This window comes from Capsicum annuum, chromosome 6 (assembly GCF_002878395.1).
Source record: "Capsicum annuum cultivar UCD-10X-F1 chromosome 6, UCD10Xv1.1, whole genome shotgun sequence".
Classification (NCBI taxonomy): Eukaryota; Viridiplantae; Streptophyta; class Magnoliopsida; order Solanales; family Solanaceae; genus Capsicum; species Capsicum annuum.
In genome coordinates, this window is record NC_061116.1 from 145542250 (window position 1) to 145556965 (window position 14716).

A 14716-nucleotide genomic window follows, 5' to 3' on the forward strand; every position below is an offset into this window, starting at 1 on the left:
ATTGGGATATGCCACCGACTATAGGCAAAAATAAGTCTAGACAAGTCTGAGACATAAGAGACTAAAACATAAAATGTAGACTTCTAATGTATGGAAGCTCACCACTTCAATGTCAACTCACGAACTGCTCCCAAATCCTGGTTACTATGCAGGAGGAGTGGAAGTATGGCCAAGTCCTGCATCGTATGGAGATACAACGTCTGAAGATAGTTATTAGTTGGAGAGCTAGCATGTACCTCAAGGATAAAGAAACAAATAATGCCATGGATGATAATCCAAGACTAGTCAAATCCCATGCATACTATCCAATGCAAATACATACATACATATATATATATATATATATATATATATATATATGCCAGAAAAGAAAACAAGGCTTAGCATGCATTTTTTAAATTATTAACTTAGACTATGTAGCTTTGTCGTCCTAAATACACAAACGGGCTATATAGTTTCAGCTTCCTCTACTGAAAGGTTCCCAGTGCCTGTTAGTTGTATGTACTGGAGAGAACCCAAAAAGGCCAATGCCATCCCCAAAATATTAAGTGTGACTCATGCACACGGTCACCATGACCAAACCTTACATTGGAAAATGTGAGTTTTTAGTATCGGTCCCCTCGGCACCTCCATCTTCCACGGCTTTGTTACACAACCCCTTTTAAGCCCATAATAAAACTACTTACACATTCTCAACCATTTATCAAGGAGTCTTTTAATTAGGTATTTCCTATTAGTAGCATCATACAAAAATTAGAGCTCTCAAGTCCATCCCCAAATTTGACTCTAAAGTTTCTAATTAAGCCATAACTGTGGCCACCAAGGCCTTTCCAAAATTATTTGAAAACAAACTAAACCAATTTAGGTTCCATTTACCAGTTATGCAATGCAACGATTCCAAGAATAGTTAAACTATGTGATAAAATCATATTTATTGTCAATTTCTCAAACAAGTTAAGGGCATACAATTCCCAAAATCATAATCAACGCAAAATCATCAAATTAGGGGTTTATCATGACCCCTCTGTTTAATCACCATTCTCATGCATCCCCTAATATTCAAATCATTAATAAAGCAAGAATATTACATAAATAACCATGGAAAATCAATTAAATGATCAATCATGTCAAATGCCCCCAACTATGTTAAAAACCCACATCAAAATAGTTAATTAATAATCAATTTATGCCATTAAGAAAAGTATAAGTATAGAGAAAGAGATACATCCTTAAACACAAGAGAATTGGAAAGAATTCGAAGCTTGGAATCCAAAAATTAAACGTATCGTGAAATTCTTAGCCTTCTTATGGTTTTTGAATTTAGAGTGAATTTGTGGATGATAATTCTCTTAAAAATAAAGTAAAGGGGTTATATAACACTTAAGGATTGTGTATGGGGGAAAGGACCTCATTGCCCCTCGCCCCATTTTAAAACAAACAAACAGCAGCAGAATTACAAGGGCCTATGGCACGAACCCTACTGCGAAGGTCCTACCTCCATGTCATGGACCCTATTGCAGAGTAAAGCCTCCATGTCACGAAGGCTAGTCCCCGCAATAGTCTCTGTGGCATGGCGTTATTATGGAGGCTTGCTGCCTCCTGGGTCGAAAATCACCCCGAACCCAGTCTAAAAATTCTGAAACTCTTTCGAGTTACCTTTTAAACATCCCCGAATATGATTTGAGTCAAAATCGATATTTCAACCACGGGAAGTCCAAAAATAAAATACCCAAAATTCTTTTTTGAGCTTGTTACAGTGATTTAATAGGTCGTGTAGAATATCAAAACGTATTGCAAAAATGATGTTATCAACAGAAAACATGGTAAATTCAATAGATTGCTATTTATATGGTACAGATACTTCCACTTTCAATGATAAAAAAAATATTTGTATGCTGGAAGATCGATAATTTAAGGGTGTTTGCATCTATTTATTTATTTCTTTATTTGTTCATCGATGATTGAATTTGCCATGTAATTATAGTATTATCTTTTAAGAGCTACAACTATCATTTGTATTCATTTTCTTGCGAATCTTTGTATAACATGATGTAAAAGAGAATGCATCGCGAAAACTTGATACTATTTATCAAGAACCATATACATGTCCATGTAGGGGCCATGCTATTCATGGGAAAATAATATTGGTATATAAATACATCATTAAAACAAACAAAAAAGAACTACTGTAATACATAAAGTAAATAAGGGAGTAAAACTTAGATAAAAAGAGGAAAACATTATATTGAAATTAGGATGTGAAAGTACATATGATAAGCTGTGATATATGCACTCGTTATTGAGCTAGTACAGTTGTAATAAAGTAATTGTCCGTAAAATTGATCACTGAACTTACTTACAGTCTAGCAAAGGAGAGCCACAAAGGCATTTGTTGTGCAAATAAGAGTAAATGTCGAAGGTCTGCAACATTCCACCTTGTGGAATCTGTCCACAAAGCATATTATAACTCATATTAAAAAACTGTAACTGTAAGTATTTCAATCCTTCTAGTAAGCTACCAAAAATCCGATTATGGTTCAAATTCAATGATGTTAAACGCTTCGGGAGCTCCAATTTGGAAAGATTGAACTCCAATGTGTTCCTCGACAGATAAATTATCTGAATTTTCTTGTTCTTCCCAAATAAGAAAAAAAACATCTCCTTCAAGCTTGTTCCTTGACAAATCAAGTTTGTTAATATCTTAACTAGTGATCCAAGCTCAAAGTATGATCTAAAAGTATGATCATTGCATTGGGTTCAATTGGTGTGAAGGGAAAATAGAGGAACATAACCCTTGGAGGAATAGACACACTATTTTGGAAAATGAGTGACTATTTGGTCAGCTGTGACTGTTTAGAAAAGACATATTATTTTGAAATGGACAGACATGACTATTCTGAAATGATACACCTTTTTGATAAACCATTGCCTCCTTTCCAAAGAGGCTATATAAACCTGCATTTTCCCTAAAGGTTTAGTATGAAAATTTCTGCATAGAAAAAACATTTCTCTTATTTCTAAAAACTCTGTGTGATCATCTCCCATTGAGTGAGTTCAAATAAAATCAAAAAGTTTGATGTACCACTACAATCTGGTTGTGAAGCCATTTTATCCTGGGAGGAAAATTCTGAAACCTCGGGTACTTGAGGGAATTATTTCCTTAAGGACACTCTGTGAATTCGGAGGACTTAGCTTATCTGCTTCATTTTTTTTCTTTAAAGTAAAATAACACACTTCTTTGATAGTTCATATTGAACTTGTGTTGAAGGTATTGAAAAACTTCATAAGTTTTCTTGATTTAATCTTGAACTTGTGTTGAAGTTGTTTCGACATAATACAGATTGTGTACCCGAAATAACAATCTTAAGGAAATAATCAGAAAAAAATTCTTGTTTGGTAAAATTTTCTTTTCACTAAAGTTTTTTTCATAATCTGTATTGTTTGGTTTTTGCAAAATTAAAGCTTGAAGCTTTCTAATCCGTTTGAACTTAACAAGTGATTTGAAGAAATAAAATCTCTATCACAAGTTAAAGGTCATTTGCTTAACAATTGGAAGACATAAAAACTTCATCGTAAAACTAGAAACAAGTTGTGTTTATAAGTGGCTACGAACTTATAATAAGTATAATTTTATACTAAAGTTGACTGTCTTTTTGTCACAAGAAAAAATGACTACAGACGGTCATGTTGAGGGTGTGAAGTGTGGTAGCAACAAGTGTTGCCACAACCAGTCGCACAAATGCGCCACCTTCTATGGCACTAGTGAAAAACCCCAAAAAAATTTTGGAGCTGATTTCAAGAGGTGGAAACAAAAGATGTTCTTCTATTTAACAACCTTATATCTTCAAAGGTTCCTTTTAGAAGATGCTCCAGAAGTGCCTGAAGGAACTTCGGACCAAGAGCAATTTGTTATAACTGAGACGTGGAAATATTCTAATTTCTTATGTAGGAATTACATCCTAAGCAGCCTCCAAGATGACTTATACAATATCTACAGTGTAATGAAGAAATCTAAAGAATTGTGAAATGCACTGAAAAAGAAATATAAGACTGAGGATGTGGGAACCAAGAAGTTCTATGTTGCACAATTTCTTGAACATTAAATAATCGATAGCAAGACTGTCATTTTGCAAGTATAGGAGTTGCAAGTCATCATCCACGATCTCCTTGCAGAAAGCTTGGTTATGAACGAGGCATTTCAAGGAGCTGCGATAATTGAGAAGTTGCCACCTTTATGAAAGGACTTCAAGAATTATTTGAAACACAAATGGAAGGAGATGAAAGTTAAAGACCTCATTATGAGGTTGCGCATTGAAGAAGACAATAAAACCGTAGAGAGAAGGTCTAAAGGAAATTTTGCAATGAATGGAGCTAACATTATAGAAGACGACCCCAATAACTCAAAGAAGCGGAAGAAAGCTGGACAACAAAGCAATTAACCTAAGAAGAAATTCAAGGGGAAATTCTTTAATTGTGGAAAGAATGGCCATAAGTCTACAGATTGTCGTACCCTAAAGAAAGGCAAAAAGAAGGATCAAACAAATATGGCTGAATCCAAGAATGAAATAGACGATCTATATGCCATACTTTCAGAATGTAACTTGGTGGGAAATCCTCAAGAATGGTGGATGGATTTTGGTGACATCCACCATGTTTGTGCAAATAAAGAGTTGTTTGCTGCATTTTCTTCGGCCTAAGGCAAAGAGAAGATTTACATGGCAAACTCTGCAACTGTAAAAGTTGAAGGAACTGAAAGTTCTGCCTGAAAATGACATCAGGTAAAGTATTTGGCTCTTAATAATATCCTGTATGTACCATAGTTAAGGAGGAACTTGATTTTTGTATCATTTCTTGATAAAAATAAATCCAAATGTGCATTTTTTTTTGGAAAAATTATACTTAGTAAAGGAGAAGTGTACGTAAAAAAAGGCTACCTCATTGAGGACCTATTTAAGATGAATATAATGAATTTTGAAATCAATAAAAGTTTTGTTTCTTCTTGCTTACTTGAGTCTAATAATTTGTGGCATGAACGATTAGGACATATTAATTATAAAACTTTGCGAAAGCTGATTAACTTAGAATTTTTGTCAAACTTTGAGTGCCATAAATCAAAATGTCAAACGTGTATGGAATCAAAGTATGCTAAGAATTAGTATGAGTTTGTTGAAAGGAATTCCATTCACCTAGAATTAATCCATACCGACATTTGTGATATGAAGTGAACAATATCTCGTGGTGGGAAAAGTATTTTATAACTTTTATTGATGATTGCACTAGGTACTGTTATGCATATTTGCTAAATAGTAGGATGAAACAATAGATGCATTTTGGAAATATAAAATAGAAGTTGAAAATCAGTTAGAAAAAAAAGATCAAAATGATAAGAAGTCATAGGGGTGGAGAATACGAATCTCCTTTTGTGGAAATATGTGTAGAGAATAGAATTATCCATGAAAATACGACCTCATATTCATCTCAATCTAATGGAATTGTGGAAAGGAAAAACTTAACCTTAAAGGAAATAATGAATGCCTTGCTAATAATTTCAGGTTTACCGTAAAACTTATGGGGGGAGCTATCCTTACAGCTAATCGAATACTTAATTAAGTGCCCCACAGTAAGACACTATCAATTCCATATGAAAAAAAAAAAAAAAAAAAGGAAAGCCAATGTGAAATATTTCAAAGTGTGGGGTGTTTAGCAAAAGTACAAGTTTCTATGCCTAAAAGGATAAAAATAAAATCTAAAACAGTAGACTGCGTGTTAATAGGATATGCTAAAAGTAGTAAAGTATGTCGATTTTTGATTCATAAATCTGAACATCCGGATATCAATGAAAATATGATAATTGAGTTAGATAATGTTGAATACTTTAAACATATTTATCCATATAAAATTAGATATGACCAGCATAGTAGGGGGTCTAAATGACCTCGAGATCAACCAAGTGAGGAAGTACATAATGATGAGAATCCAAGATGTGTTACACATCAAAGAACATCAATTTCATTTGGATCATATTTTGTAATATTTCTCTTAGAAAATTAGCCTCAAATATTTAAAGAGGCGACGTCGTCGTTAGACTCATCCTTTTGGAAAGAGTCGGTCAATAGTGAGATTCATTCAATCTTAAGCAACCATACGTGGAGTTGGTTGATCTTCCTCCAGAAAATAAACCTTTAGTTTTGAAATGGATCTTCCAAAGAAAAATGAAAGCGGGTGGTACTATTAACAAATACAAGGCAAAATTTTTAGTAAAAGGCTTTAAAAAAAAAGTCCTTGATTACTTTGATACATACTCGCCAGTAATAAGGATAACACCAATTTGGATGTTAATTCCCTTGGCAGAAGTATATGGGCTTGAAATCCATCAAATAAATGTGAAAACAGTATTCCTAAATAGAGAATTAGAGAAAGAAATTTACATGGAATAACCCGAGGGTTTTGTGGTTCCTGGTAAAGAAAATAAGGTGCGCAAACTGGTTAAGTAGCTCTATGAACTGAAACAAGACCTAAACAGTGGCATGCAAAGTTTGACCAAACCATGTTGGCAAACAGGTTCAAGATAAATGAATGTGATAAATGTATTTACATTAAAGACACTCTAAATTATAAGGTAATTATTTGTTTGTCTGTGGATGATATGTTAATCATCAGTAGAGATATTTCTAACATAAATGCTATAAAATGAATACTTGAGAGCAAGTTTGATATGAAAGATCTTGAAGTAGCAGATGTGATCTTAGTAGAATTCATAGAACTCCACATGGGTTGGAATTGTCACGATCTCATTACATTAAAAAGCTACTTGACAAATTCAAGTATTTAGAATTTGGTATTGCCAAGACTCCATAAGATGTGAGCTTCACAATTTAAAAGAATGAAGGTAAAAGTGACTCACAGTTGGAATACACAAGAGTGTTGGGATGTTTAATGTATATTAGTAAGTTGAGTTGGTACACGAGTAATTCCAATAAAATTGATTATATAGCAATGAAAAGAGGTTTGGGGTATCTTAAATACACTTAAGACTATGCTTTGCATTATAGTAAATATCCAGTGATACTTGAAGGATATAGTGATGCAAATTGGATCACCGAATCGAATGAAGTAAAATCCATGAGTGGATATGTATTTACTAAAGGTGGAGAAGCAGTCTCTTGGAAATCATCCAAACCGACATGTATTGCTCGATCTACAATGGAATTAGAATTTATCACATTAGATAAAGCCAGTAAAGAAGTAGAATGGCACCGGAACTTCTTGGAAGATATTTCTTATTGGCTAAAACCATTGGTACCTATATGTATACACTATGATAGTCAAGCGACAATAGGTAGGGCAGGGAACATGATATACAATGATAAATATCGTCATATAAAATAGAGACATAATACCATTAGAGAACTTCTTTCTAGTGGAATTACCACTATTGACTATGTGAAGTCAAAGGATAATGTGTCAGATCCACATACAAAAGGCCTATCTAGAGAGGAAGTTGAGAAAATATCCAAGGAAATAGGTTTACAGCCTAGGACAAGTCAGCATGACAGTAACTCTACCTAGTATACTAGAGATCCTAAGAGTTAGGTTTAAAGCGATCAAACAAAGTTGTGTCTGACAAGCTCAACATTGTCAATATACCCAACCCATTTTCATGATATGGATAATGTTTAGTAAATAAGGATAAGACTTATTGTGTGAAGTCTTTTAATGATTATCTAAATTTGGAAAATTTGATCAAATAGTTTAATCTACAGTATTGAACATTTAGAAATTACCTATGTGAGGGCAAAGTAGAAGCCACTTCAAGGAGAATGTTAGTAAAGGCCTATACTCAAAGCTCTCATGAAACCGGGATGTATTCATGGATAAAACAAACAAAATTATGAGAACCATAAATGGTAAAAGGCTGATTGTATGACATGTATTGGCTAGGTGTACATTAAAGCTCGACGGTTCAAAGATATCAAATCTACCGATTGACCGAGTGCATTCGATGCATGTTCACTACGAAAAGTTCAAAGGGAAATCCACTTATCCAAATGCAATTAGTCTTTGCTTGATGATCATATACTTATCCGTAATGTTTTACAAAGAATAGCCATTCCTCATTCATATGGGGGATTGTTAGGTTCAATTAGTGTGAATGGAAAATGGAGGAACACAAATCCTTCGAGGAAAAGATACATTATTTTGTAAAATGGGTAACTGTTCGGTCAGTTGTGACTGTTCATAAAAGATATGTTATTTTAGAATGGACAGACATGACTATTCCAAAATGATACACCTTTTCGATAAACCATTACCTTCTTTCTGAAAAGGCTCTTTATGGCTATATAAACTTGCATTTTTCTACGGGTTTAGTATAAAATTTTATACATAGAAAAAACATTTCTCTTGATTATAAAAACTCAGTGTGATCATCTCCCGTTGAGTGAGTTTGAAGAAAACTAGAAAGTTTGAGGTACCACTACATTCTGGTTGTGAAGCCATTTCATCCTGGGAGGAAAATTCTGCAACCTCGGGTACTTTAGGGGAATTATTTTCTTAAGGACACTCCGTGAATTCAGAGGACTTGACTTATTTTGCTTTATTTTTTTCTTTAAAATAAAATAACACACTTCTTTGATAGTTCATATTGAACTTGTATTAAAAAACTCTATAAGTGTTCTTGATTTAATATTGAACTTGTGTTGAAGTTGTTTTGACATAATATAGATTATGTACCCGAATCAACACAATGCACACTATGCAAGGTTACTGTTCCATCTCAATTAAATTAGAGAATTAGTTAATTATTTAGCAATATAGTTGAGTCAGTTAGCAAGTTGTTAGGGGTTGTTAGACAAGTGCTTAGTTAGTTATGATGAACTGTCAATGAGCTTACTATCTCGTCAAGTCTATAAATAAGAGAAATGTTGTAATGTACAAATGATGAAGAAAGAAGTTTCCAGCTTTACTGTCTTCTTCTTCCTTGCTCATAGATTATCAAGATGTAATGCTTGAATTTCACATGGTATTAGAGACAAGAACTCAATGTTGAGAGTATTTTGATCACTTCTCTTCATGTTCTCTGAGAGTTCTTAAGAACTCTGTGTGTCTTCTATTTTTTTTAATTCTTTTTTACAATTTTGGTCAATTTTACAGTTCAATTCCTTCACTCATGGCACCTAAAATTGATTAAAGTGATCCACTCTTTATTGGTGCTTCTGATAGTTCCAGTGTTGTACTCATCCCAATCAAATTAACTAGTTCTAAAAACTATAGTCTATAGAGTCGTTCTATGTGAATTGCACTCTTAAGAAAAATAAAGTATGGATTTGTCACTGGATCCTGCAACAAGGAGTCTTACAGAGGAGAAGTTCATGAACAATGGGAAACATGCAATGCTATTGTCCTCTCATGGATCATGAACACTATGAGTGAAAGTTTACTATCTGGTATCATGTATGCTACAAATGCTTGTGCGGTTTGGGAAGATTTGAAGGAAAGATATGACAAGGTGAATTATATGCGCATATATCAGCTGCATCATAAAATCAATATGCATTCTCAAGGTACTGATTCAATCTCAGATTATTTCACTAAATTGAAAATTTTATGGAGTGAATATGATGTTCTAGTTCTTAATCCTAGCTATGATTGCCCGAAGTCCAAAGAGTACTCAGATCGTATGTGTCAACTGAGACTTTTACAATTTTTGAGTGGATTTAATGAGTCCTACGATTAAGCTAGAAGATAGATCTTTCTCAATAGAGTAACTCCTACTCTCAATCAGGCTTACCACGCACATAGAGAATGGGATACAACACTCAACATGTATGCTTACTGTGAGCGATAGATCAGAACCACTTGCGATGCAAGTGAATCACAATTATGGTTATGGATGAGGAAACACAAATTACAAGGGTAGAAAGTATGACTACTGTTACCTCTCAGGTTATACCAGAGAAAACTGTTATAAGCTAATAAGGTATCTAAATGATTAGAAGAACAAGAAGAAACAAGGTTATAATCCTCCAAATTTCATATCACATAATTCTAGTGGTAATAATTTCTCATCACATAATAGTGGTAACAACTATACCAGCACTGGAAGCAAGCTTCTCAAACAACAAACATGGTAGCAGGACAAGTTGATGCTACCAGCTCCAATCATGATGTGAATCCTACACCACTGGCAAAACCTCATACATTCACAAATGAAGAGTACACTCAAATCATGAATATGTTAAACAAGGATACCAAGGATATGAAATAAGTCAATATGACAGGTATTACCACTTTTTTTATCCAAGACTTGTTTTAACAGCTGGCTTATACGTTTAGGAGCTACACATTATGTGTCTGCCCATAGACACTTGTTTAAACATAGCACAAGCTTAGTTCCAAGACACTTGGACAAATTGCACCTTCCAACAGGTGATGAATTCATAATTTGCCACATTGGAGAAGCCTACTTGTTTGCAGATGATGTGATCAAAGATGTCCTCTTTGTTCTAGATTTCAAACTAAATTTGTTGTCTGTTGTTAAGATAACCAAGGAACTTTCCTGATTTGTGTCTTTTTATCCCGATTTCTGTGTATTTTAGGACCTTTTCAATAGCAAGGTGAAGGGTATTGGTAGACAAAAAAGTGGATTGTATGTTCTTAAAAGAGAATGGAAAAAAAATACTGAACATGTAGGACCAAAGCACAATAGATTCATTGCAAAAGTTTCTGCTCCTAATTGCAGACTATGGCACCAAATACTTGGGCACCCAACTTCTCAGATTTTAAGATGTTTAGAAATTTTAAAGAATCATAGTGATGTAAATATGTTGAATAAATACATTGTATGTCCACTAGCTAAACAGAGAAGACTGTCATTTCTTATAAGTACTGCTAGGTGATCTGCATGTTTTGAATTTGTCAACATGGATATATGGAGTCCTTATAGAACATCTACATTTGATAATAATATTTATTTCTTGACTATGGTGGATTTCTATAGTAGATATACTTGGGTGCATCTATTGCATCTAAAATCTGAGACCATAGTGGCTATTACGACCTTCATATCCATGATTAATACATAGTTTGAAGTGGTGATAAAAGCTATCAGATCTGACAATAGAACTAAATTTATCAATACTCAATGTCACACATTATTTCAGTCTCTAGGTATTCTACATCAGACCAGTTGTCCTCACACTCTACAACAAAATAGAGTTGTTAAGAGAAAGCACAGACACATATTAAACATAGTTAGAGCTCTTAAGTTTCAGTCTTACTTGCCTATCAATTATTGGAGATTATATGTGAAGGCAGCAGTAAATATCATGAAAAGGTTACCAACCTCAGTCTTGAGTGGTAAAAATCCATATCAGTTGTTATTCTCTAAGGATCCCAAGCTATCTCATCTAAGGGTATTTGGATGTCTGTGTTATGTAACTGTTGTCCCTAGAGGTGACAAGTTCTCTAAAAGAGTTAAGCCTGTTATGTTAGTTTGCTATTCAGAGTCTCAAAAGGGATACTTGCTACTGGATATCTACTCAAAAAGACTATTGGTGAGTAGGGATGTTGTGTTCCATGGAGACTCATTCCCCTTTGATCCATCGTAAGTAAAATTACAGCATACAAATGCTTTTAAAATTGATGAAAACATCAATGACTTCTTGGTATCCACAGATGATGAAATTGCTATTGAGGTTCCTACAGAGGATGCTCATATTGCTGATACTAGTTTTGCTGATGCTGCACCACTTGATATAGCTCCATCTAATGCAAATACTGAAGTTGATTGTGAAGCTGAGCCTTTTATGACTCAAGTTTCTTCCAATAGACCCACCAGAACTAGTAGACCACCTGTGTGGATACATGATTATGTTGGAACTTCCAAAAATAAGAGATTTAAGCACCACTTAGCTAACATCCTATCTTATAGAAAATTGAGCCCTGCATATCAATACTACTTGACAAAGTTCTCCACTTTGACTGAACCTCAACACTTTAAACAAGCTATAAAATATGAAAGATAGGTAGAAACCATGAAGTTAGAAATCCAAGCCTTGGAGGACAACAACACATGGACCATTACTGACCTGCCCAAAGGGAAGAACACTATTGGTTCTAAATGGATATATAAGATTAAATACCTCACAAATGGTGAAGTGGAAAAATTCGAGGCCAGATTAGTGGATAAGTAATACAGTCAACAAGAAGGGCTAGATTATCATGAGACATATTCACCAATGACTAAACTAGTTACTGTCAGGAGTGCGATTATTGTGGTAGTATCTAGAGAGTAGACCTTTCATCAAATGGATGTCTAAATGTATTTTTACAAAGGGATCTAAAAGAGGAAGTGTAAATGGAGTTTCCAAAAGGATTTAAAAGAAAGGGGGAGAACAAGGTCTGCAAGTTACTTAAATCCTTGTATGGCCTCAAGCAGGCTTCCAAACAGTGGAACATAAAACTAACTCATACATTGCTTGATACTAGATTCAGTCAGAGTGCTCATGATTATTCACTCTTCACTTTATATCAAGGTGATGATACAGTGTTAGTTCTTATATATGTCGATGATCTACTACTTATTAGCAGCAATGCAATATTGATTGATGCAACAAAAGACAAGTTGCATCAGTAATTCCAGATGGAGGACTTCGGAGACCTTAAACACTTCTTAGGTATTGAAGTCCTCAGATCAATTTCAAGGGTAATATTAAACCAAAGGAAGTATATCCTGGAATTAATTTCAGACACAAGCTTTAGTGGTTCAAAGCCTGCAATCACTCCCTTAGAATCCAATATCAGGTTAACCACACTTGAGTATGATCAAGCCACAGGTGCACAAGGTGATGATTTGTTGCTTGGTGCTTCTTCTTATCAAAGAATAGTGGGCAAACTCATGTATACCACAATTATAGGACTAAAAATTAGTTTTGTAGTCGAAACTCTCAGCCATTTCATACAGCATCCCAAGAGATCACATTGGGAGGCTGCTACCAGGGTAGTCAGGTACCTCAAAAGCTCTATTGGTCAAGGGATCTAGTTAAAGGCTGAGCATTCTACTACTCTAACTTGCTGGTGTGACTCAAATTAGGTTGCTTGTCCCAACACCAGACTATCAGTTACTGGTTATGCAGTACATTTTGGTGAATCATTGGTATTTTGGAAGTCCAAGAAACAGAACACTATTTCCAGAAGTTCGGCTGAAGCTAAGTACAGAAGCATGGCTTCAGCAGTTGTAGAAATAACCTGGTTGGTTAGTTTGTTCCTGAAACTCAAGGTTCCCATTACTTTTCCCATATCATTCTTTAGTGACAATAATTCAGAAATTCAATTGGCCAACAATCCTGTGTTTCTTAAGAGAATAAAACACATAGAGATTGACTATCATTTCATCAGGGACAAGATAAAAAGTGGACTGATACAAGATGTATATGTTAACACTCATGATCAGGTTGCTGACCTTCTTACCAAAGGCCTAGGCCAAGCTCAACATGCCCATTTATTAGGCAAGCTTGGTGAGCTCTCTTCTTCTTCCTTGCCCATAGATTATCAAGTTGTAATGCTTCAATTTCACAGTTAAAGTTTAAGTTATCTAAAGATCTTGGCATTTGTCCAGTAAAGTTGTTATGGGAAAGGTAAAGATCTAGTATTTGTCCTTTGAATTTTCCAAATGATTCTGGGATTTTTCCAGTGAGTTTGTTGCGGTCTAAGTAAATAGCTAATAAATTAGGAAGTTGAGAAAGTTATGGTAGTTTTGTTCTAGTCAATTGGTTGTAGTTTTAACTCTAGTAGAGTCAAATTTTTTAGCTGTCTAAGAAATTCAGGAATAGGACTAGTGAGATTAGTAAAGTCGAGTCTTAACATTTTGAGATTTGTATGCTGAGCAATAGTAGTTTCCAGTATGGTGTGTGGAATTGAAAGGTTTCGAGATACATTAGGTCGCCGATAGCGGTAGGAATTTGGCCGGAGATATTGGCTTGGAAGACAAACAACATTTATTAGGTTGGTTTTCCAGTCACATTTTACAACGTACCAATAACAACAATCTGTGTTTGGATCCCATGAGGCCAAGTGGTAGGGATTGCCCAAGTCTTTCTTGATCTGTAGAAGGACTTGTTTGTCTTTTGGATTACATCTCACCGAAAGTGAAGGGGGTGGATGGAAAGGAAAGGAAAAGGATAAGGATTGCAAGGAATGACAAGTTCATTTTCTTTCCTCTTTTATCAATGAAAACTAAAATATACTCATAGCTATTTATAAAAGAAATTTTATCTGACATATTTTATTTTTTTATTCTCTTTAAAATATAATCATCTTAATCTAATTAAAAATATTTTTATTTTAAATTATTCTTTATTTTTAATAAAATAATCTATACCCACTTAAGAATGTATATTATTTTAGATAATTTTTTTTAAAAATATTATGTCTAGTCAAATAATTTCATAAGATGGAGAAAGTAGGTGTCTCTGTCTTCTGTCTTGTCAAAATGGAAATTGATGATAGGGTTTTCATGAAATACTTGCGTATGCAATTTGATAGTTAATGGTTTGATTGACTGATAGACACATCTTTAAAAAAATTAGAAATAACGGAGTATTAGCTTGATCGACTAAATGAGGTCATTAATACACGAGTAAACATCAGTTAAAAAATTAAAGTCCTAATCTCTCTCATAGAAAGTTTTTTGAAGGATTTTGGTTGTGCTAATTTC

General features: G+C 34.2%; 1 pseudogene; it reads right to left on the bottom strand.

Annotated features, from left to right (window-relative positions):
- Positions 1-2352: 2352 nt before the first annotated feature.
- LOC107874956 lies at positions 2353-14209 on the bottom strand (annotated as a pseudogene).
- Positions 14210-14716: the final 507 nt, after the last annotated feature.